Source organism: Triturus cristatus, chromosome 7, assembly GCF_964204655.1.
Source record: "Triturus cristatus chromosome 7, aTriCri1.1, whole genome shotgun sequence".
Lineage (NCBI taxonomy): Eukaryota > Metazoa > Chordata > Amphibia > Caudata > Salamandridae > Triturus > Triturus cristatus.
Window position 1 is genome coordinate 1,401,671,946 of NC_140590.1, and position 27,363 is coordinate 1,401,699,308.

Genomic DNA, 27,363 nt, shown 5'->3' on the forward strand with positions numbered 1-27,363 from the left:
GGTGTGTATGATGCTAAGACTGGCCAAGTCGCTCCTTCTCTATTGAGCAAACTGAGTCTGACATGTTCTGTTGTATTGGGTAGGGCACCTTTAAACCAATTAATGTGCTCTTGGTATGTTAATGGAACTTCTAAGTCCACATATGGAAAATACTCATCAGGTGGTTCATCTTCAATGTATTCATGAAATAACGGTGTGTGTGCATTTGCAGGCTGGAATTTAATCTAAGAGTAGAATACCACTGTTCTGAATGCTTTGTGTGCTTCAAACATGAAGGTAACATCATCCCCCATTGCCGGTAGACCATGTTGTAGTAATTGCATGGTAACTGCGTGCCTGCAATTTTAATGAAATATTTATTCCATCTATCCATTCTTCAATGTTTTCATCCTGTTTGGTCATTGTTAGAGCAGTAGTACTTAACCTATTTGTAATAGAGATATGGTGTGTACTGTGAGGGAACCTTCAATCCTCCAAGCTTGATTAACCTACAACCAATACATAAGGTATGCCTACTCAGCTGAGGCGAATTTGTTTCCCTTCCCACTATAAAATGTGAGTAGGGATCTTCTGAGAAAGCATGACTGAACAACTCAGATTTGACCATTAAATAGGAGCCTAACCACGTTTGGCAGCACCATGTTGTGTAGTTCCTACGAATCAGTAGGACCTGTGCATTGTTTGGACAACATAAACTAAGGGCTTGGTGTAAAGACTGATTCCGGACACCCCCGGCAGGATATGTTGGCTTATAGACCAGCTAGCTCACAGTGCCACCGTAAGCCCTCCTAACCTACCAGGAAGCAAATGCTTTTATAGCAACTACTGAACATGACAACCCTGACCCCTCAGTGATTGTGGAAAGAGTATAGTACCGTTCGCTCAGTCACTCATGCTTACTTATTTTCAGAGAAATATACAGAGAGTACACAGTGGGAAATTTTCAATAATATTTATTGGACCAACCTTACTCTTGCATAAAATAAGTGTGCTGCAATGATTAGGAGACAGAAGCAGATAAATGTGATTACAAGCACCAACAGCATAAATAGTAGATATAGTTCCACCATGGTGCTAAACAATTGTATATATGCAGGCATATAAACAAGGCAGTAATCTAGTGCACTCATACTATGCTAACCCTACTCTAAGTGTACCTAGAGTGTGTATAGGCGTCGAGCCAAAAATCCCCCCAAGGGACGATCCATCCCCATTATAATGGGATAGATGAAGGACCCAGTCTTGGCCATGAACTGGACACCCCTCAAAAGATGTCAGACAGCTGCATGGTGATTTCTCAGCATGCAAGGACCTTCGGTATCAGAAAAAGTACCTCCTCTCCTAATCTATCGGGATGCTCGTCTTTTATAATAGAAAGCAGCCTTGCGATGTACGCATATATTAGTGATGTTGTGGATATGTAGATAGCCCTGTCGCCCCGGGGATGAAGATAGTGATGACATTTGTATGTAGTAAGGAACAAGACCTTGTACATGACGTTCAATACATTGTGATAATGTTGTGCAAAGCTAGACGTAAAATAAGTTTAGTTTCAGAGCAACTAATCCAACATTGTCGAGTGTACCAATGTATGCAAAAGGTCACAGCTTGGAAATGTTATTTGTGAGGACAATGTAATAAATAAGCTGCTTCACTACATGGGCCTATCCCGGAAATATAACAACATAGATGTTGAGGGGCCTTCATCTCCTAAAAAGAGCTCCAAACCATATACACAGAATGGTATTGTTGTCTTTTCCAATGCCTTCCTATTGTTTGTCTACTGTAGAGAGAATCAAATCTTCTTGCAAAGGTATGCAGTGTACCAGTGGCATAGTCCACTTTGTCTCTGTTAAACCTCTTAGCCTTTTTGCTTGTTTTCCTTTTTTGTGTTTTTCTAATTTCTTCTTCATATCTCCTAAAGCTTTTGACACATCTTCTGTATCTTTGATTAGTTCCAAAACTTTCAATTTCTTCGATTTTTTTCTGATGCTACTTCTAATTTGACTTCCACATGCACAACTACTGCATTAGTTAATTTCATGAATCATTCCACTGTATCAGGTTGCCACTGGTTTAGTGATCCATGCCATTTAATGTAGGGAGTACAAAAGTTCTAAGTCCCTGTGGGATCCTTTCACATTCAATGTATTTTTTTATAGTGCCAACTTCCCAGCGCTTATTTATTTCGATAATCCGCGCTCGTTCTAGCGCTTTTATTAGTGTACTGGGTGTGAAGTCCTGACCTCTCTGTATCTCAGAGGAAGTTGCCATCTTGTCACCGCTGTCACCAAACAGTTCCTTGGCTACTTGCTCACATTTCATGTATCTGTGCACCATATTTCCAGTCTATTTCTACTAACTTGCAGAATGCACTCCTTTCTTGTTCCTTTCTTGTATTGGATCACTAGAGTTTGCACATTTTTATAAGTTTGTTTCATACACTGTTTCCAAGGTCAATTATCAACTCTAGTCACTCCCACCAGAAAATCCCTGTATGTCTAATTGCCTTTACTCTAAGCTGCATCCCTTCACAAGCAGTGCAGGGGGTATTCGGGATCCAAGCAGGAGATTTGTCCCCCACCATGCTTCTTCCAAAATATTTGCAGTCACAATCTGCCCACTCACTCCCGCTTTCACTCCTTACCATTTCTTCTCTATCCGAGGTTACAGCGGGTCCCCACTCCTTTTTGTTTCACTCGACTCGGGCAGAGGCTAGATCCTCAAACTTCCTACTGATTCCAACTGCCGGAATGATCCTCATCACGCTTCCAGGTGCACACCTTCTCAAAAAACCAAAGGGTACAGAGATGTTATAGCTAGGCTGACATTTCACTTGTACATAACCATAGAAATTCATCAGTTATAGCTTGCTGAGCTACCTATAACTCGTGACCCAGCAATGCACTGCTTATGACCTCACATATTACATCACTCATGACATCACAGCATTGCGGATGCCCGAGTTATAGTTAGGTCAGGTAACTATAACTGCAGAATTTCTCTGGTTTTGTACGCATTACATTTCAGCCTTACTTTAACATCCCTGTAACCTTTGTTTATTTTCAGTGAATTTCTAAGATTTTTTTAATTCTATTTCCTAACTATAACGTCCCTGTAACCTTTGGTTTTGTCAGTGAATTTCTAAGGTTTTTAAAATTCTATTCCTAAAGGCATCTCTTGAGGCATGCTCTGTATGATATTATAGCTGCTATGAGGCATACAAGGTGCAATACATAGTTTTTAACCATTTTACTCTTGCGGTTTTCACGTTATTCCCGAGCGGGTTTTTAACTGATTATTGGGGGGGTCTCACTGGTGAACTTAGTTGTTTTCTTTTCTCCCCAGTCCACCACAGAATCTGCAGGCTGTTTGAGTGGGGGTGGGGGCAATCCACTCTATTTCCATCATCTTCCCTCTAAAACACCATCTTGGAGGTCCGCGGTATAGTTGTAAAAGCAGACAATGGCACCGGCGTGCTCAGTGGGCACGCCATCAGCGCTCTGAAGTCGTGCCAAATGTAAGCCCATCTGCGCCCATCCGTGCCTTGGCTGTGCCCAGCCCCACAACCCCTGCCCGTTTTTCTCAGGAGAGGAGCCTGCATAATAAAATACTCCAGGGAGGATTTATTAGCCTTAAATACAGCAGATAAGAATCCTAACTGTGTCCTATTAGGCCCACAGGGTGAGCCTACGCAATGTGACTTTTGCAATCTGCATTTGAGTTCTGATAAGATTAAAGCCAGCCCCACCGCAAACACATTTAGGCTCTGGCAACCAGGACCGCCTAAGGTGGTCTATGGTATGCTTATTAATTCACACTCCTTAATAAAACATTAATTAGGATTCGCAGAGATGGCGTGTACACATAAGCTCAATCTGGCATTTATCACCGAAACGTGGGCGGACAAAATGTCTGATACGGACCTGGTTTTAGCTATTCTAGCTGGCTGTTCGATTCTTAAAGCTGACCGGGTAGACAAGCGAGGTGGGGGACTAGCATTCATTTTCTGGGACGACCTGTCAGTTTCTGGTTCTTTAGCTGGAAGCGGCACTGACTGTGAAGTGCTCTTGTTCCAGATCCAACTGAGCAAAAATTATACTTTTAAAGGACTTTTGATATATAGGCCACCGGGCCCAGGAACTACTTTAGTTAATTCCATAAGCCCTTTTATGGAATCCAGTATCAACTCAGCTGATTTCTCGGTATTGGGGGATTTTAATTTTCATTTTGAAAAACTGGAGGACTGTGATACAGCTTCTTTAGTTGACACTATGGCTAGTTTTGCCTTGAGACAGGTAGTTGAGCATTCCACCCACGCAGCGGGCCATATCTTAGATGGTATATTCACATCGAAAATGACTGTGAAGGTTTCAGAAGTACTGCCAATTCTTTGTTCAGACCATAAAGCTATAATGTTTACAGTTAGTACTTCCCAGCCCTCTCTGAGATCTCAAAACCCCCTTGTAGTAACTAAACACCATTACTGGAAGAATATTGACCCCCTTGAACTACAAATATCTTTATCCAGCTCAAAGCCCGACTTGATCTCTGACGCTGATACTGCAGTTCACAGGTTTTCATCTTGGATCAAAGCAGTGGTCGATCCATTAGCTCCTGAAAAGACCTTGTCTACTAGGCAGAAAACCCCTTCAGAGCCCTGGTTCACAGATGGATTGAGAGCTTAGAAAAAAATCAGTAGAAGGAAAGCGAGGCAGCGGAGAGCAAATTATGACCCAGCAGAAAAGACAAAATACGCACAGTCCCTTTCTGACTACAAAAAATGTATAATGGAAGAGAAGAGAAAGTACTTCTCGGCATGAATTTGGCACATGAAGAATTCCAGTAAAGAGCTCTTCCAGATAGTAAAAAGCTTAGCCAATATACCTGAGCCTTGTATTATTGACAGGAGTGAGGTATTCTGTAACTCCCTTGCTCAGTTTTTGAGAACAAACATAAATGGAAATCAGTCAGATGTCACAATACCTTCCCTACCCAATAGTTTTGTGTCCTTTTCCCCGCCACACTTAGAACAGATTATACAGTTGGTAAGGACAGCCAAATCTTGTGCTCCATAAGACCCATGCCCCCCAAAAATAGTTCACCTTGCTTCTGAATTTATTAGTGAGCAATTGGTGGTCGTATTCAAGGAGGTCATTAGTTTGGGCTCTTTTCCTGATGATTGGCAAATAGCCTTGGTCCTTCCACTCATGAAAAAACATAATTTAGATACCTCTGAACCCAGTAGCAATAGACCAATCTCTAGACTACCCTTCCCTGCAAAGAAAATACAACAAATTACTTGATCCATCTTAATACGGATTCCGGGAAGGACAGAGCACTGAGACTGATCTGGTCATGGCCTCTGAAGAACTAGGATCAATCTTGAACGTAGGAGGTAAGGCCGCCTACATTGTATTGGGTCTGTCGGCGGCCTTCGATATGGTGAATCATGAAATATTGGTTAACCAGCTATCAGATTTAGTGATAAAAGGCACAGTGCTTAAATTGCTTAAGTCATTTCCCTCCAGCAGGGTTCAATTGGTAGAGATGGGAGCCTTTTCATATGATCAATTCAGACTACCTTGTGGCGTACCACAGGGCTTATCATTAAGCCCTACACTTTTCAATCTCTATGTTACCCTTCTGGCTAAAATTATCAGCCATTTTGGCTTTTCAGTTGTCTCTCACGCCGATGATACTCCGCTTTTGGTTTCAGTCTTTAGTAATCTTGAAGAAACCGCAGATCAATTTAACAAATGTATGACTCAGGTAAATCAGTGAATGAGTTCCAACTGTTTAAAGCTTAACGGCGGGAAAAGAGAGGTTCACCTCTTGGGTGCAGACACCTCCTTTTGGTCACCTAAATGGTGGCTATCAACTTTGGGCAATCTTCCATCACCAGTGAAGAAGGTAAAAAATCTAGGCTTCATCTTTGATGATAAACTGACTTTTGAAGATCAGATCCGCACCCTTACCTCCACAATCTTTTTCATCTTAAAGATGATTAGAAAAATGTGCCCTTTCATTCCTTCAGACCTGCAAAATACACTTTTGACAGCATTAGCCCTATCCAGATTGGACAATGCAAACGCTCTTTATATGAATATCCAAACACAGTACCTATAAAAGGTACAGCTGGTCCAAAAAGCAGCAGCACACTTATTGTTGGATATCCCAAAATATCAGCCAGTTACCCATGGGCAAAGAACACTGCACTGGCTTCCAGACGGAAAAAGGATCAAATTCAAATCCCTATGCTTAGCATATAAGGCACTGCACAGTGCCGGTCCACATTATTTGAAGAACCATCTGATTTGGTACTCACCTTCTAGAAACTTAAGGTCTTCCCACAGTAAACTTTTACAGACCCCTAGATTTGATAGATCATACTGGGTAGGAAGGAACTTCATTCTAGGAACTGTCAAAACATGGAACTCGCTCCCGGCAGATATAAAGAGCAGTCCAAATTTATCATCAGTCAGAAAATATCCCTAAAAACATGGCTTTTTACTAATTAAAGTACTCACTATTTCTCTCATTGGCAGCTTTCCGGTTCTCACTGGCAACAGCATCAAGAAGCCCTTGTTACGTAACGTCCATTATTTTTAAGTGAGCCTCTAAAATTTCGTCTTTTCTTTCTATATTTGGATCTTGTATATTATATTCAAACTATACATACCACTCATTTTTTGATTTTGTATGTATTTATCAGCAAGTTCATTAAGAAGCGATTTTATTTTTAAGAATTTTTGAAGTCTGCACAACATTATCGCATTTACTGTCAAGAATCTGTGATCAGCAAATGTATTTCACATACTGAAAAATAAACTTAAATACTTTTTTTTAATAAAGTTTAAGTCTAAATATTATTCTAACTTTTCCTTCTGGTAACAATTTAGGTGAAAACCACTTTTACTAAACATTTACATATTTGCGACTACTGACGTTGTTGCTGTGACGCTGGTAGTCATGAAGAGCGCGTGGTTTGTACAATGTGTAAAACGTATAATCTAGCACAACAAAGCTGTAAACAACGTTTTCTGGCTGGAGGCTATTCGGAACGCAGCATAGATCAAGCCATAGAACGCACAAAGGCTAAACCAAGAGAGGATCTCCTATTCAAACCATCAAAGAGTAAAATGAAACAAGCCGCAAGGGCAGAGAATACAACACACTCTCCCAGGTTAATTTTAACATACAGTAAACAAAGGGAAAATATCAGATAAATTGTCAAAAAGAATTGGCACATGATCCAAAGTGACCCCGTAATTGGGGACAAAATGCCTTCATTACATATAGTTGCTTTCAGAAAAAGGTGTAGCACCAGTGACTATTTAGTGAGTAGTAGTCCAGAGCTGTCTAAAAATATTAATTGGCTTAGTGAAAGCAGCCAGAGCCTGGAATACCTTGCCCTTTGATCTACAGAACACGGATAGCCTTAGGCTATTTAAAAAACAATTAAAAACGTTACTCTTCCAGTAACTGCCTCTGGGGCACGATTTCTTGCCGGTATTTCAAGCTTCCCTTCCTCTCTTGCTATTGGCTTTCGCGCCGGGACACTTTTTTTGTATCTGTGCGCGTTACAAAATGAGGTTAACATAACATAACATAACATAGTAAATGTAAAGGATTTGTCAGATGCACAACGTGCAACGCCTGTAAATATGCTGAGAATCGGACAACTTACAATACTGGCTTTAAAGACAAACCTACTGTTATTAATACGTTTCTAAATTATAAATCAGAGTATGCAGTATACGTATTAGATTTTCCTTGTGAGCTAAAGTATGTGGGAAGTAATCGTTTCCCAGTACACAAGAGGATCCTGCAACATCCTGCAACATCTAAGGGCCATATCTAATAATGATAGTTCATATCCAGTAGCCCCCCTCTTCAACGAGATCCATGAAAAAATCTGACAGAGTTGAAGTATTACGTAATTGATAATGTTCCCCCCCTGCGAAGAGGAGTGAACAGAGATGCAGTACTCAGACGCTTCGAAACAAAATAAATTTTTGAATTAGACAGCAAAAATCCACATGGTTTAAACACTTCGGAAGATCTATATACATGGCTGTAAGTCAGGCAGTGATAGTCATAATAACAATCAGGAATGCTAACTGAAAAATTGCTTTAATATGGTGTTTCATATAGTTATCTAAAATATATATTTTACATATTTTATATTTTTTAATATATATCCCTCCTCCCTTTTCCTTACGGTTTCTCTGTCATTAATGTTCATGGGCTCATGACATAATGTACAGTCTTTTATGCACGGTGAACCTTTATACAATATTTCTATTATGCTGGCTAGCATAAGGAAAACATTTTTGCACTATTTTCTGCACTATTTTTGCACTTTGCACATTATACAGTATAGATTGTTGTATTAACTTAAGAAAAATATTTGTAACCATTAGGATGAGGCTTACTAATACAAGTAGTCAGCAGCACACTTACTCATAAAAACAATAATCCAACAAGGAGCTTTAGAGGGGTAGTAAATGCCAGGCCACCCTCCACTCACATTTATAATCCAGCAGCAAAGACCTGGCAATAGACTGCACTTTTCATCAATTCTAACTATAAATACGTAGGATTGCCCAAAGGGTAATGTATATATCTATTTCCCCATAATCAGTAATTCTTTTAATGAATTCTGAAATGATCCCCTGTGCCTTACAGATACATTTTTAATAAATCCCACAACGTGAAAAGAAACCAGACAAGAATTAAATCACTCAACCAGCAAATATCAATTTCGAAAAGTGTGGTATCACAGAAATTAGGATGTGCCAGAAAAAAGTGTGGAAAAATGAGAAAGTATCTCACGTGCGCACCACAAGAGGAGCTGCTGGCAGGTACTCACCAGTTTGCCCACGTACTTATCATCATTGATTACTTTCTCATGAAAGAAAAAATGGTGTCCAGTGTAAGAGAAGTGTATAGATAATTTGAAAAAATAAGCAATAACCCCAAAGGAAAGAAGAGACAAATGTAGTCTCAGTAAAATTGAGTTCAACTCACGTATATATTTTCAACGTCTTTATTTCACTACGTGAATTGTCCCAAGGTTAAAAACACAGCATGTTGTTAACCACATCAAGGATGGCCAACATGTTTCATTGCTTATTTCAAAAGTAACAGAAAATTCATCAGGGCATCTGAGGTCAGCATTCACCTCCCTGGACCTTTTTACTTAAAAGAGTGACTGTAAACAGACAGAGAAACAAGGCTGGTAAATCATGAGAGACACCGTCCATTCATGTCCAATAATTCAAAACGCGTGGTCGTAACAGCAAGTCATATTAACAAGCTGAATTAAAATGGTAACCATCTAACATAAGGTAACTAAACATATTTACCTAGTGAGAGCCACGGGCCCACATACCAGCTCCCACTTAGTTGCGGGGGGTGTATTATATATACTTTTCTCCCCTTCTGCAAGCACCTCTGTTGCTCACACCTTCATCTGTGGAAACAGACACGCACACTAAAACAAAGAATGTGACAAACTGAAATTCCATACAGTCGTCACAAATCCATCTTTCGTACCTTACGTCACAACACCTTTTAGGATTCACTTTATGAATGGCCAAACACAGAATTGCCAACCATTCTTAACTGATTAAAAATCCCATTCAATTCAACCCATTTGGTATCAAAAATGAGTCTTCCACTTGCTATTTCATATACTCCCTGGAGTCCAAAATCATTCATTTCCATTTACTGTGGAAAGGGCATAAATCTCTGCCCGTAGCTTTAATATGTACAAAACGCCAGCAAGCCCAACATAACGTCACATATACTCTCACCGTGTATGATAAAATGCGAACGGTAACTCGTCCCAGCTTCAAACCCAGGGAATGCGAGTACTCCATTTTAAAGCTTAGCGCTTCCTTCTACTTCGGTTCCTGTCAGTAACACTACCGGGACCACAGGTAAGAAGCCTAGTTGTATTTAGCAAATTAGGCGGCCATCTTAGAAGCGTTACAATGGTTAAAGACACGGGGCCAATCAACCCAAGGCACGATTTCTTTATAGAATACAGCCACCTACATATGTAAATAAAACGTGACTAAGTGAAACCATACCTTGCCCCATTTCAAGCGCATTGTCTTTGATGGTGCCGCAGTGGTAACAACCACACGGCAACCTCAGGTGTACCAGCAAGGCAACATCACGATTGATTTCGGAAAAGCCGATTCGGCGGCCATATTGAAAGAGTCACACAACTTATGGACATAGGGTCATTACACGCAGGATGTATTTTGTTATAAAATAGCACATTTCACTGCCCATATAAGCACAATGCAGCTCATTTCAAACAAAACCATATCTGTTTAAAAGCAGCATTACTATAATAATGTTGCGGTAATCAATGCCCCACAGCAGTGGCGGATGCAGCAGCACAGCAGAATCATAGTTATTTATGGGACAGGTTAGCACATACAAAGACCAATTCAACCGCCATCAGAGATCGATGGACATACAATGGCTAAGGAACCCATACCTGTTTAAAAGCAACATTACTTTAATAATGCCGCAGTAATCACTGCCCCACAGCAGCGGCAGATGTACTAGCACGGCAGAATCACAGTTATTAATGGGACAGGTTAGCACATGGAGAGACCAATTCAACCGTCATCAGAGATCAATGGACATCAAATGGCTAAGGAGATGAACATCCAAAGATACTATATACCTTCATCACGCCCAGAAAATTCACTCACAGTAGCGAGTGCACAGGGTAGTCTGACAAAACCATAATGACCACAACAGGAGCAGCATTTCATATGACATCATTTTCTACCTAGTAATCTTATTCCATTCAATTTGGTCATTAAGGCCAATTTGGTCTGCCTACTCTGAGTAGATCCAACGTGCCTCTTTCATTGCGAGTGCTTTCTCAATGCTACTAGGCTCGCCCATCACTCTTTCCAAAACGACCCATTTCACTGCTCTATAGTTGTGTTGTTTATCTTGGTAGTGTTGAACCAATCTAGTAGTCAGCTTCCCATTTTTAATGGTGCTAAGATGTTCTTGCACCCTCGCATTGATTTTTCTAGTTCTGAGGCCAATGTAGTGTAACCCACACTGGCAAGTTAATCTGTAAATGACGTTAGTAGAATTGCAATTGCTAAACCTGTTCAGGTGCCACGTTCTCCCATTCTGTAGCTGCACACTTTTAGTTTTTTCAGTAAGCTCACTAACTGAGCATCCCCCGCAGGGATAGTGTCCAGAAGAAATAGATGTATTTAGTGGTTTCTCTATAGGCCTCGTATGGACAAGCCTGTCCTTAAGATTCTGCGCATGCTTAAAAGCAAACCTCTGCCGCGGCATTTGAAAATCATTGGTAGATAACAAGGACCAATGTTTCCTCATCACCTGACGTATCTTAGTCGACAAGGGATCATAAGTCAGTACAACTGGCAGGCACTCAGTTACTTCTCTCGTATTCCTCTCAAGCAGAGCTTCCCATGGCGTATTATGTGCTCTCTTACGGACTCTATTAACAATCCTTCTTGGATATGCACGTTGCAGTAGTCTTTCAGTTAGACTTTCAGATTGCTGCAAGTAAACCCCCGTGGAAGAGCAGTTCCTCCGGTACCGAAGAAACTGCCCCACCGGGAGATTATCCCTCAATGCTCTTGAGTGGAAAGATTGGTAATGAAGTAATGAATTCTTATCTGTCGGTTTCTGATGGACAGTCGAAGTCAGCTTATTGTCAACCACACCTATGTCCAGATCCAGGTATGTTGCTTTCTCATTGCTTATACTCCAAGTGAATTTTAAACAGTCATCACGGTAATTAAGCCATTCCAAAAATTGGTGAAGATGATTTTCAGTGCCAGACCCCACACATAGAATATCATCAATGTACCTCTTCCAGAGATAAATATGTCTCTGGAAGGGGATAGATGAATGGTACAAATGATGCTCTTCAAATTGGCCTACATAGATGCACGCTAGGCTCTGCGCAAATGTTGCGCCCATTGAAGTACCGGACGTCTGTAAAAAGAGTTCAGTCTAGTAGGCAAAATAGTTACGAGTTAAGGCAATCTCTATACACTGCATCACAAAGGACTGTGGTGTATCATAAAACCACTCCTGTGCCCCAAGAGCGCGAGGTGCTGCCACCAGCGTCGCCTCTTGGTGTATGCTAGTGTACAGAGATTCAATATCGATCGTCACTAACAGCTGCTGTGACGAATCAAAATCCATATCTTGGATAGTATTCAGAATATCTGTGGTGTCCTGAACATAGGACAACTGGTTCAACACTGACTCTCTTAGAAAGAAATCAGCGAACTGCGAGAGCGGCTCTCACACAGAAGCGATCCCCGAAACTATCGGGCGTCCTGGTGGTGGACGTTGCTTCTTATGAATTTTCGGCAAGATGTAAAATGCCGCTGTTCTCGGTTTAGTATTGATAAGAAATTCAGCCTCTCTGCTGGTTATCCATTTTTTCTCTTTAGCTTGGCCTACCATCGATGTAATTACCTCGAGGAGCTCAACGACTGGATCTCTGGACAATGGTTGAAAGTTTTTCTTATCCTGTAATAACCTCCTCACTTCCATATCATAATCTACAGTATTCATAAGGACTATAGCCGACTTTATTGTTAAGGAGGCATCGTCTTGCAAAGATTTAATCGCTTGCCAGTCACACTGACTCATGTTATTAAAAGTTTGATGATTCTGTAATTCTTCAAGGAACTTGATTTCGTCCAACACTTTCCTCTCAAACACAAAAACCTCTGGACCAACTACAGTACTAGGTGGACAAAAATGTGAAGGGCGACGAAGGGTGGTCGAGAAATCTGACGGGGGATCTAATTCCTCATTGGCAAAAACATTTTTGATCTTAATTTTCCTCATCACTTCTTGTATTTCCATTCTACATTTAAAAGAGTCATGGCGAGGAGTAGGGACATATCCCAAACCTTTATTGAGCACCCTCCACTCTTCTAACGTCAGTTGATGGTTAGACAGGTTAACTATGATGTTATTCAAGTCTTAGTCCTGCCTCTGCTCCTGGTCACCCGAGGCGAAAACGTCTGCCATACCTGTGACTGGTTCTGACGGGCCCTGCCTCTGCCTCTCGTACACCCCCTCTGTTTCCCCTTTGGGTTTGGGCTAAAAAAGAACTTAACCGTACTCCCAAATCCTGATTTGGCTGCACCTGGGGATTGAATCTCACCCTACCTTGTTCTGGTGCCTGTGGCCCCTCTTCCTCCTCACTCGATGTATTATCAAAAGTCCAATTTTGGGGGGTGCGTCTAGCTTGTACCCGACCACCCCTTTGATATCTATTCTGTGACACCTGTTCACTTCCTTGCTGATAATACTTGTCCTCGATATAGGGAAAGGCCCACTCATGCGAGTATCTTTCTAAATTTCTCCTCAGTCCTTTAATCTTTTGATTTACCATATAGTTCTTATATTCACCTAGATCATCCTGTATTCTCTGCAGCTGCTCCTTTGCGTCCACAATGGTTGAGTCTGCTTTTATACTCTCCTCCAATTCCAGGATCTCCTTCAAGAGTTCCTCACTCAACCTTTTGGCTGTCTGAATGATTAAAATCAACCAGTCTCTGGTTACATTTATTTGCAATGAAACTCCAGTCTACCCTGAACTGCTTATCTTCCAGGAAGATTCTGGGTTCAATCCTAACCAGAAGACTAGTAGGGGCTGCACCATCAAAGACAATGCGCTTGAAATGGGGCAAGGTATGGTTTCACTTAGTCACGTTTTATTTACATATGTAGGTGGCCGTAGTTTATAAAGAAATCGTGCCTTGGGTTGATTGGCCCCGTGTCTTTAACCATTGTGACGCTTCTAAGTTGGCCGCCTAATTAGCTAAATACAACTAGGCGTCTTACCTGTGGTCCCGGTAGTGTTACTGACGGGAACCGGAAGTAGAAGGACACGCTAAGCTTTAAAATGGAGTGCTCGCATTCCCCGGGTTTGAAGCTGGGACGAGTTACCATTCGCATTTTATCATACACGGTGAGAGTATATGTGACGTTATGTTGGGCACGCTGGGGTTTTGTACATATTTAAGCTACGGGCAGAGATTTATGCCCTTTCCACAGTAAATGGAGATGAATGATTTTGGACTCCAGGGAGGAAAGGAAATAGAAATGAGAAGACTCGTTTTTGATACCAAATGGGTTGAATTGAATGGGATTTTTAATCAGTTAAGAATGGTTGGCAATTCTGTGTTTGGCCATTCATAAATTCAATCCTAAAAGGTGTTGTGACGTAAGGTATGAAAGATGGATTTGTGACGACTGTATGGAATTTCAGTTTGTCGCATTCTTTGTTTTAGTGTGCGTGTCTGTCTCCACAGATGAAGGTGTGAGCAACAGAGGTGCTTGCAGAAGGGGAGAAAAGTATATAAAATACACCCCCCCGCAACTAAGTGGGAGCTGGTATGTGGGTCCGTGGCTCTCACTAGGTAAATATGTTTAGTTACCTTATGTTAGATGGTTACCATTTTAATTCAGCTTGTTGATATGACTTGCTGTTACGACCATGCATTTTGAATTATTGGACATGAATGGACGGTGTCTCTCATGATTTACCAGCCTTGTTTCTCTGTCTGTTTACAGTCACTCTTTTAAGTAAAAAGGTCCAGGGAGGTGAATGCTGACCTCAGATGCCCTGATGAATTTGCCGTTACTTTAAAAATAGACAATTAAACATGTTGGCCATCCTTGATGTGGTTAACAACATACTGTGATTTTAACCTTGGGACAATTCACGTAGTAAAATAAAGACGTTGAAAATATATACGTGAGTTGAACTCAATTTTACTGAGACTACATTTGTATCTTCTTTCCTTTGGGGTTTTTGCTTATTTTTTCAAATTATCTATACATTTCTCTTACACCGGACACTATTGTTTCTATCATGAGAAAGTTATCAATGATGATAAGTACGTGGACAAACTGGTGAGTACCTGCCAGCAGCTCCTCTTGTGGTGCGCACGTGAGATACTTTCTCATTTTTCCACACTTTTTTCTGGCACATCGTAATATCTGTGATACCACACTTTTTTAAATTGATGGTTTTTGGTTGAGTGATTTAATCCTTGGCTGGTTTCTTTTCACGTTGTGGGATTTATTCAAAATTAATCTGTAAGGCACAAGGGATCATTTCAGAATTAATGAAAAGAATTACTGATTCAGGGGAAATAGATATATACATTACCCTTTGAGCAATCCTACGTATTTATCGTTAGAATTGATGATAAGTGCCAGGTCTTTGTTGCTGGATCACTCATAAAAAGAAACCAGAATCTAACAACTAAAATATATAATAAAGAGATACGTTTTTTTAATTATAAATAATGAAAATGAATGGTTTTATTATTTATAATGGATGTTATTATGCTTTTAACCTGTATTTATACAGTTATTTATACTGCATATTTTGCACAAATCATGGATACCTCAAACAAATTTATGATGCAAGGGATACTATGAAATGGATCTTCAAATAATACGTTATTAGTATGGAAGAAACATATTGGAAAAAAACAGGTGTATATATATTTTGATTTTAACTTTGGTTTTTTATCATGGTTTTTATTAAGATATTACTGTGCCCACATATAATTATAAAATGTATTTTACAGATATATCAACACGCCCACTATATTGTTTGACATTTGATATCTGTTATATATTTATATATAATGAAATGTCTTAAACAAAGTGGTCAATAGAAATGAAATATTACATGATGCAAAACAACAACTCAATGGATAACGCAATACTGTATGTTGAAAGTCTTTTGTTTATGTTCACCATTTCATTTGAACACTCTACCACTTTAAAAATGAGAGAAACTCTGTGGCAAGCATTTGATCAAGGGCTCTGTGAAGCCTGAAATGCGTCATGGCGGCCGAAAACACGAAAATAAAATAACGCTGCACAAAAGAATTGGAGTCGGTTCCATTGTTTCTTCAATAAGGTAAGAAGAAAGAAAGTATTGAATACATTCTACAGTATATTTAACAGTAGGGTTTTATTAGTGCACTTTTCAAATTCACATTTTTGTAGTGAGTTTCCAGAAAACTCATCTTCAAAGACTACTTTCCGTTTGTGCAGTGATTCCGGGCATTGCTACGTCGGTAGTCGCGGACATTGCGTGTTTTCCAGAAACTCTAAAACACATATATACAAATATTTTAATTGAAGTTTAACACTAGTTGTTTACTAATCTCCTTTTTAAATGTGTCTGTTTACAATCATTTTTTAACAATAATATGGGCTCTATCTATAACAACAATCTGTGTTTTGACATGCATGGAATCTATGGAAGTGATCTAATTCACTTTACAGGCGAAGGGAACAGGGTGTTTCTAAGCAACCTGCAACTCTGCATACCGTCTTATCTGTAGCTATTTTATACACACTCTCAACAAAAAGGTTCTTGTCAGAGCCACCGAAGAGGCCAAAAGTGTGTTCATTTTCCTGCCCAAATTTTTTTATTTAATTTTTAAAATCTGTGACGACGTCATGAGGATCGTGATCACGTTTTCGAAATCGCAAAACAAAAGCAGACATTCAACGAACACCACCAGATAAAAAATTTTAACTTAAGAAATTCATTCTACCTATTACAATACATACATTGCTAACCACATCACAGCTTTAAAAACATATTTGTACACATATATTTATAGTAACTTTAAAAAAAACTGTGTTTGAACCCTAGTTCCTGTTTTCGTGATTTACATCAAGAGTTGTGAAGACTCTGGTAACTGCGACGATCACGCCTTTTTTAGATGGTGGAAAACACATATAGGAGACCTACAAAATCTGAAATCTCGGATAGGGACATAGCATAAAAAGGAAAGGATTTTGGAACAGGAGAGTGGACCTAGCATATCCCTCTACCTCCCCCCATTTTGTTGATCTTGTAATTTACAGTGCCCAGCTGTGGGAGTTATTTTCCCCTTCTTTTTTCCCCCCGTACGCCCGTGATACTGTCCAAACATGACTGAAGTTACTGGACTAACCTGTCCTGAAGAAGAGCATTGGGCAAGCTCGAAACTTGTTGACGTTCACTAGGGATCCCTGACTCATTGAAGCTAGGCACCCTAGAGACTTACCTTGTTTTTAATACACCAACTAGGAGCCAGAATAAAGTTACTACGCCCACTAGTTAGGTACTTTTAACTCACTCCACAACACCACTGCACTACACATAGTTCCTCACTATACAGTGCTCCTATGTAACTTCGCAAGTCGCAGCACGCCTCAACCCACAGCGGGTTGAGATGGCCCCTATGATGAAGCATGTCAACGTGGGGAAACCCTGGTGAGTGAGGGGACTCAAGAAAGGACATTTTTCCTTTCATAGCAGATTTTCAGACTCAGACTGAGCGAAAATCCTTCCCTTTTTCTGCTAGGTCCCTATCCGAGATTTCGGATTTTGTTGGTCTACTATTGGTATAAGGAGGGTGGACCTAGCATATCTCTCTAGCTCCCCCCGTTTTGTTGATCTTGGGAAACACATATATCCACATATTTCACAGTATTTTATACAACAGGGACTTATTACATCACTGTTTAAGGTAATATATTTGTAGGGAGTATGCTGGAAAACATCCATTTAAACCAATTTTCCGTTTTGTGGTGACATCGGGAATCTCAATGAAAATGGTAGCCATGATCACTGCGAATACGTCTCGAAATGACAAAACAAATGCAGAAACATTCAACAGCCACCACCACATTCAAAACTTATAGCTGCAAAATGAATTATAACCAAAACACTAAACACATTACTATCTAAACGACTGTATAATAGCATGTACAACTCCCTTAACCCCTTGTGTGTCCATGACGAGCTGGACTCGTCATGGGCCGCGGTTGCGCTGTGCCCATGACGAGTCCAGCTCGTCATGAACCCCGCCCGCTAATGCAACGCCCGGCACAGGGCGGGGAAAGGGCGTGGCACACAAGGGGTTAATATATCTAAAACAAAGTATATACCTCTTTCAGTGTAATCTATGACTACATGCATCACTGTATCACTAAGTCTCTCATTCACTGCATAAGTATTTGAGGGGATCTGTGAGATGATGCATCAGTCTATCAATAGTTCTGTAACAAAATGAGTGACTGCCTCAGTATATCTATGAGTGTGTGCATCAGTGGCAATTTTGGGTCAGTGATTGGTTGCATAAGTCTCTCACTCAATCTGTGAGTAGGTGCATGAGTGCCTGTGTACATTTGTAAGTAAGTATGTGACTGTCTGCTGGATCTGTGAGTGGATACCTTAGTGTATAAGTGGGTGTATGAATGGGTGAGGGAGTGGGTGCATGAGTGTCTGAGTGGGTCTGTGAGTGGGTGTATGAGTCTCTCAGTGGGTCCATGTCTATCAGTGTGAGTGTCTTAGTGGTCCTGTCAGTGAGAGCATGGGTCTGTGAGTGCAACTGTTCATGGGTACAAGAGTCTCTGAGTGTATAACTAACTGGGTGCATACGTTTCTGTGTGAGTGACTGTATGCATGTGTGAGTGTCTGAGTGTCTGAGTGGGTCTGTGAGTCGAAGTATGAGTGTCTGAGTGTATCTGTGAGTGGGTCTATGCATGTCTCAATGAGTCTGAGAGTGAAAGCATATGTCTCTGAGTGGGTGAGTGAATGGGTGCATGCATGAGTCTCTGAGTGGGTCTATGACTGGGAGGACGTGTGTCTGTGTGGGTCTGTGAGTGGATGCATGAGCCTTTAATGGGTATGTATATATCTGAGTGATTTTCTGAGTGGGTGTGTGAGTTTATGAGTATATGAGTAACTAACTGAGACCATAAGTCTCTGAGATGGCCTGTGACTGAGTGTGGGAGTGACTGTATGGGTCTGTGAGTGGGTGTATGAGTGTCTCAATGGATCTGTGAGTGGGTGTATGAGTGTCTCAGTGGGTCTGTGAAAATATACATGAGTGTGTGAGTGGGTTAGTAAGTGAGTCTCTGAGCAGGTCTGTACATGGGTGTGTCACTCTTGAGTAGGTCTGTAAGTGGGTGAATAAGTACATGAATGGGTATGTGAGTGAGTGCATGAGTATCTGAATGGGTATGAGACTGGGTGTGTGAGTGGATATGTGAAGGAGTGTATAAGTGTCTGAGTGAGGTTGTGAGTACATACATGAGTGCATGACATTGACTGACGAGTGTGGACAAGTATATATTTTTTGATATTTTTACTAATGTTTGTGATGACTTCGTGATATTCCCAATGTCTCTGCAATGGTACATGGGGGCCACGCTGGTGATCGCGGCATCGCCATGAATATCGCGCATGATTAAAAAAATCCATTTTGGACACATAAATTGTGTCGCTAACACACCCATTTCTCAAACATGGTGTCAGAGTATCTCCACACTGACACCTTATGCCAGTTTTCACACAAATTTTCAGCCCAAGTTCAAGTTGCGTCCAGCCAATCAGAGCATTCCCATTGGCACATGCATTCGCATTCGCAACCAGAGATATAATTTTAATTTTCAGCTTAAATTTCTCAAAAACTACTGGATGGATTTTCACCAAATAACAAAACGCAAAATCTATGTAACAATATCTACCTTTTTCCCCAATTTGGTGTCATTCCATCCAGCAATTTGGGTTGTAGGTTCAACAATGTGTTCCTATGGGAATTAACATAACAAATGCACCACTTTTTTCACATTCCTATTTCTCAAGCCCCACTGCATGATCACCCCAAAACTTTACCATGATGCTCAGAACCTACTTTGACACATTGGCACTTTTATTCCAACTTCAATGACAATTTTTCCAACGTCATCGCAATCTCCAGCCTCACCGCGAAAAATGGAAAATTGGTTTTATAGATATTTGTTCTAGAAATGTACTTGGAAAACATGAGTTTAAAGTGTACAGTTATAAACCCCTAGTGTGTAAAATACTGTAATATGTGTGCATATATGTGCTTTCACTTTATGGAAAACTCACCATCGTCACGGACGGCAACGTCATTGCGATGCCCAAAATAATAACAAAAACAGAAAATAGGTCTGAAAGATGGTGTTTAACCCCTTCAGTGCCCATGACGAGCTGGACTCGTCATGGGCTGCGGTGGCGCTGTGCCCATGACGAGTCCAGCTCGTCATGAACTCCGCCCGCTAATGGAAGGCGCGGCACTGGGCGGGGAAAGGGGCGGGCATGCAAGAGGTTAAAGAAACTTGATACAAAAATATGAGTTTAAACTTGCTTCGAGAGAAGTATGAGTATAGTAATATGTTTAGGGCAATGTTCTGATTTCTTTACATATTACTTTTGGATGTGTTGGTGGTCATTGATCCCCAAAACTGAAGAAGAAAAAATACTTTTGGAAAAAAACTTTACAATACTTCTGGAACTAGGGCGGCTCTGACAAGAGTGTTGTGTTGATTGTGTGTAAAAGGCTGCTATACATAAGACCAAATGCAGAGTTTCAGGTTACTTAGAAACACCCTGTTGCGTTCATCTGTAAAGTGCACTCCATCATTTCTATAAATTCCATACATGACAAAACACAGACTGTTGTTATAGATAGAGCCATGCAATGGTCCCTGAGGAATGCAGAAACAGTTTTATTAACAAGCTTCCTGCCTGTGTCAATCTATGGCTAAGTCCCTAATTTTCCTTATCGCAGTGTGGTTCAGGGACATCACGGACCCCCTTCCAGAGATGGGCTTGAGATGAGAGCTGGATGGCTTCCATTATCTGGGTACTCAAGTTACACATAGGATCAAGCATCAGCATCTTACATGGAAAGAGTCCTGGCAGATGTAGAGGTTTCAGTGGCCTTTTGGAACAAACTACCGCTGTCAGTGGCCGGCAGTGTGACGGTTGCTAAAATAGTGTTCCTGCCCTATTGCCTATATGCTCTGCAGAACACGCAGTGCCCTGTAGGTCACTTGATGTTTTAAACGTTGAACAACCTCTTGATCGCCCTGGTCTGGGTCGATAAGCTGAAACGTGTGGGTCTCTGGGTACTCAAGTTGGACATGTGAGAGGGAGGGTTAGGCTTACCAGACATTGAATTGTATTATATGGCATCACAATGACAGTACGCTGCACAATGGTGTTCAGATTGCTCTAATGGAGAGAAGAGGTTACTGGCAGGCACAAGAGGTCCTGATAAGCAACCTCTCTTTCTCATGGAGGGGGCTCAATTACATAAAGACTACCAATACATTATGCGGCAGACCATGTGCACGGGGGAATTGGCAATCAAAAATGTACTATAAAATGGACCGAGGGTGGTTGTGAAACTCTGGGGGACCTGTATCCCTGGAAGTTGTGCATCACATTTGTGGAGGCATAGAAATCATTTAGAGTGGGCCTCTGTCAATTTTTTGCAATTTGCCAAGTTTACCAAGGAAAGGCAGTGACATCTGGACAGGCTTTCCACAGTCCCTAGTACTGTCACTTGCACTGGAGGTGCTGCTAAATGGAGGCTCCACTATGGGCCTGGTATCCTGCCTATAAGGAGTGTTGCAGTGGGATAGGCCTCATGACCAATGGTCGCATAAAGAAGCTGGGACTACGACCTGAAGGAGCCTTTGACGGATAGGGACTGAATGAAGGCTTGTGGGTTAATGCGAGGACTCTCAAGCAACGCCATATTCAAATTGACTCAATTCTATATCTTACACCGTGCTTACCTTTCACCAAAAAGGTTGCGCTGTGTATATATAGAACCAGATCTCGAGGGGAGTAAGGTGTACTACAAATGTGCATTGCAGGGGCTTGTGCTGGTCAATGGAAGATTCACCATCAGATGGATGTCTCCTAGGGGGTCTACATATGAGCAGTTGCATAGAGGCATAGGGGAGTGGCTTCTGGCATAAGAACACCAATGCATGAGATACAGATGGATTATAAGTAAGGCTCCCTGTTTTCTGTTTTTACGGATTTTTACAGATAAATACAGACAGAAACACTGTGTTTTCTGTCTGCATTTATTTTTAAAAGTGAATAAATACAGAAAATTGTGCTTCTTTTAAGTGACTCTCCAAGCTGTCTTTCATGGATTATAGGCCAGCAGCTGAGCAGATGGACAGCATGGGAAATTAAAAAACAGGATGAAATTTCTTCAAATAACAGCATATGTCAAAATACATCTATGGTATAATGCTAGTATTCACCAGTGGATGTATTGTAATGGAATATTTGACAGCTTAAATAGCTACAACACGACAGACATTAAAGTATGAGTGCGCATCTATCATTTAAATAAATATGGAAATGTACAGTTAACTTCATTTATATGCAAAACACAAAATAAATATTGATAAATACAGATAAAATGGGCAAAAAATAAATATGGATAAATACAGACGGAAATGTTAAAAAAATAAATACCTTAAAACCGGGAGCCCTAATTATAAGATGGAGGAGGACTGTTTTGAGTGGGTGGGGATGTTGCAAGAATTGATGGCTTCAATCATGGAGACGGGCTCAGGCGCAGACTCGGATTATAGCTCAAAAGATCAGCAGTCCAGTAGGTCCTTTGTCCTTGAATAACTATTGCTGGGCACCGATGACTGCAGGGAAACCAAAGGCATGATGAGTGATTAGGTTGTGCAAGTGGGTGTGATTTTGTCCAAATTAAACAATTGTACTATATTGACTGTAGCTCTGTCTGATGTTTTTGTAATACTGTTGCAATTTTGCAAACCTTTGACCATAAAGATATATATATTTTTTTTAATCCACAGGCCCAGAGTCAAATTCAAACATTTACGTATCAGAAATAGGGGACAATATCATAGGCCAGCCTGTACAAAGAGGCTTAGGTGTATAATTAGACCCTAATTCAAGTAAAATCTGTTCATGACTACACAGATTATGCAAGTAAATTCCCTGATGTCTTTGATGAGAAACATGGTGGTCTCAAAACATATGTTCAGAAAGTAAAACTAAAAGATGATGCAACTCGAGTAGTCTCTTAGACCAGGAGGCTACTAGTGAATATACTAGATGTAGTAAAAGAAGAGTTAGAGAATTTGTGTAACCAGGATATAGTTGAACAGGTTGAAGTGGCAGAGTGGCTGGCAGCCCTAGTAGTGGCATGCAAGGCTGACAATAAAATAAGGATGTGTGGGGATCTAAAGGCACTAAATAGGTGATTGTTGTTTTCAATCCTAGATTTAGACACTGCGTATTATCAAGTATGACTCCATCCCAAGTCAGATGATCTCACAGTCATCATTTCACCAAAGGGTGCATACAAATTCAAGCATATGCCCTTTTGGTTGGTCTTGACAGTAGCAGTTTTTCAGAGAGACATGACATCCATGTTGATTGCAATACCTAGGGTGTTTTACTATCAGGAAGATTTGCTAGTATGTAGTAGCAATACATTGGAAACCAATAATAAAAGAGTCAATTCAGTATCAGAAAAAGTTAGAGAGTATGACTGTGAAGGCTTAGAAATGTAAGTTTGGATGTGAATGAATCACATACTTAGGGCATTAAGTTAGCGGTGGGGAAATAGACCCATAAGAAGACATTATGGATTCTATTGTGAAGTTAGCTGCTGTTGGCAAGAATAAAGAAAAACTCAAATCATATTTTGGTATGATTGAGTTCTTCAGTAAATTCATCAACAGTTTTGCTAGCAGAACCTTTCAGTTGAGGGCATTTATGAAAGCCAAAGTAACCTTTACTTGGAAGAAAGCTTGTGAAGAGAAGTTTGGTTTGTGTTGTAACCATTGATGCCAGCAGGGTAGTGGTCTGGACATGATGGTTGGCGTGGCGGTGTTTGTGGTATGTATCTAGTGACTGAACTGCACAATGGGAACACAGAAAACCTGGGAATAATCCCGGCTTCTCCAATTTACCGAATTGTATGATCCTAGGCAATTGTTTCCTCTTTCCCTCCTTTCTCTTCATTATCACATGTACGAAGACCTTGAAATATATGACTTCAGGATGTGCGCTTTGCAAAATCCTCTCCTATTTTTTATTCAATACATTTTAATGTTGTTCATGTATAATAAGAACCCAGATCACCCAGAGGATGCACATAACAACCGACGTAAGTCTTAGTTCAATTTTGGCATTGTTGTCAGGGTGAGGGGAAGAATGAATGATTTTAATTTCATGTTTAAAAACTATCACTGTAAAAAAAAAATCTTCTCAATACACTGATATAATCTGATGTACTAAGAAGATATGATTCTGCATGTTAATGAAATACTCTTTTGAGGAAACTTTATAAAATTTGTACACTTTTGCTGCAAGATGTGTTTAAAAATGAAGGTCTTCCTTAAGTTAAGAGGTGCGCGACACCATAGTTACTTCCTTTCTTTAACTTCATTTAAAGTTTAAATAAATGCTTGTCTGTTTATTTAACATCTTTTTAATCTTACTGTTGAGTAATCTGCACCCCAAGGGGCCACATAAAGAGGTCAGGAGGGCCACATGTGGCCCCCGGGCTGAACTATCAGTATCGGCAGTACAAGGAATACGCCTAAGTTAGGTAGGTTTTTTCCTCGGAAAAAAGGTATAATCACAACTGACGCAAGCTGAAAGGGCCTGGGTGCTGTATTGTCACAAAAGACTCCAGCAGGGGAAGAAATTCTAGCATTTGCATTATCGAGATCATAACGGGATGCATAATTACATGACTCAGTGATTGAGAAGGAAGCCTTGGCTTCATTCTGGGCTGTGAAAACGTTCAGGAATTTCATCTGAGGTAGAGCTTTTAAATTGTGCAGTGTAAAGGGAAGAAGATGAGTTGGCGGCAACAAGTGTTTGTGCAGCAGCAGATGGTGTAATTACTGAAAATGAGTGGAAAGAGGAGTTGGAGAGTGATGAAGTCCTAATTCAGGTGAAATTGTCTATTGTTAATGGATAGTTTCACTCGGATGAGAACTGGAATGAGCTCAAACCATAATGGATGATCAAAGACAAACTTTCAGAAATGAAAGTTTATTTAATCAGAGGCAACAAACTGATTTTTCTAGAGACAATGCAGGAAAACACATTGCTAAACCAAATAAAGGACCCTTTTTGTCTCAAAAACTAAAGAGATACTAAGGTTAGAATTCTGGTGGCCAGGAATGGACATCCACATAGTAAGATTAATGAGAGATGTTGTGATCTGCAACAACAATCCTTTTCACTAGAAAACCCCCTGTGCATCTTCGTAAAATTCCAGAAGAGCTGTGGAACGATCTTTCCATTGATATCATAAGTTTCTTGACTGGAGAGGTTGCTACTCCATTCATCGTGGTTTAGGTGGACTTATATTCCCAGTGGCCAGAAATAGAAATTCTTTGTGGCATCATCTCGAAGAGTATCATAAAATTCTTAGGAGAAACATTTGTGATGGAAGGCTTACCAACTTATTCTCTCTGAGAATGGGAAACAATTCTGGTCTAAAGAAATGCAAGAATATTTAGAAAGAAACAGTGTGCAACTTCACAGGTATGCATTATACTACCCAGAAACTAATGGTATAGAGGTTTAACAGAACATTAAAAGAAGGAATCCAGCTAGCTGAAGCTAATGGCGTGTTTTGGAAGGAAGAAATAGAAGAGTGTAGGCGTTCCATCTCACACCTCATCAAATGACAAGAAGAGCTCCTTTTGAATAACTGAGAAGGAGGAGACCAAATAAGAAATGAGTCCCGCTTGGTTAAAGTGTCTGAACGGCTGGACCAATGTTAATATTAGACAACTGTGGAGACAGAGAGAAATAAGACTTGAAGCTTGAGGAAAAAGAGATATGACCAGGAGCATCATACAAAGAAGACTGAGATGAAGGTAGGTGACTGGACAAAAATCAAGTGACCTGTTGGGAATGACAAGTGGTCTACGTTTTCGTGGCATTGAAATTAATCAAATTGTTTTGCAATGCTGTTAAAACTGAAGATTGGAAAATATGGAATTTTAGAAGAGTAGCTAAGATTGAACACCCAGGGGATGATGCCAGATTTTCTAAGTTGTGTGGTAACTTGGGCAGAAACAGCATATTTGAGAAAGTAAGTGTCAGCCAAGTGCTGGATGAAAGAACAGGTGGAAGTACCTTGAGAGGTACCTCGTACAGTGTCAGGACAAGTGCAGTTAAGCCACCTACATATTGGAGGGATGACATCACCAGGTAGTGTGAAAGGATATCTGTGTTGAATCATATAGATATGTATATTCTTATGCACTGGTTACAGGTTGACTTATGTTTTTTCATTAGATGTGTTGATTTGTTGTTCTTTACCATCTTGAATCTTTATTTAAAACAGTCTTTATCTCAAACCATGTGCTGAGCAGCATCAAAGATATTTGGCACCTCCCCTTTGTCTCAAGAGTGCAATTTATTAGCTGTTGTGCACACTCTATAAGTATCTACAGTTCCTGAATACACTGTTTAACAGAACATATAAAATCACAAACATAATGGTACACCAAAAACTACAAAAGTCCAGTCAGACTGTAGACTGATCCACTTCTTCTTTATTTTTTGTTCCAAGCAGTCATAAATGTTGTTATTCAAATTCCAAGCAATACAGCCAAAACCACAGCCGATGCGTTTCGTTCACAACCGTGAAGTTCTTCAGGGCATTCACATTATTTGTTATCCTAGAAGTTATATGATATAATCAAAATACATTCCTTCATTATTGGTTCGCCAGTAGATACCAGAGGTACCAGTTGTATTGTATAAGCCCAACCACTCCTATTCAATGTCAAGCCGCCCTCATGAGGGCCACCGGAACCTGTGTCTAAATACATGCTCAATGACCAACTGACACAACGCCAGAGAAAGAAATTCATGTGTCCTGTAATCTTCTAAACATTATAATTTAACTGAGCCAAGTGTCTTGTGATTGTTTAATAGGGAGATGAGTGGTATGCTCCACACGCCCCTCATGTGCCTAAAGGAACATTTTTAGCATGGACTTTTAGAACCTTAGGAATGGGAGATGACAGTTGGAGCTGGGAAGTGAAGCAGTGGCTCGATGCTTAATCACCAGCCTAGCTGTGGCTGGGTTGTCACTAATAAAGTTTGTTTCCTCTTTTTGGATTCCTGTGGTGTTTGCCTCATCCTGCAACCCCCCTTATGAGTTCAGGGCTAAAGTTCCGATCACTGTGCAAACATATGTTTACACAGGGATTGGAAGTATGAATGCTGTGATCATTATCACTCCGTCGCAGTTTTCCCCTGATAAATGTCAACAGGTCAAACCAGCTGAAATGTATCGGCAAAAAAGAACCAGAAAAAAAGCAAAACATGTGGAATCCAGTGTTTTAAAAAATGATTCCATCTCCTTTTCATGCTGATGACTGGCTATAGATGGTATTTACCATGTATGGCTCAATGGTTAGAGCGGC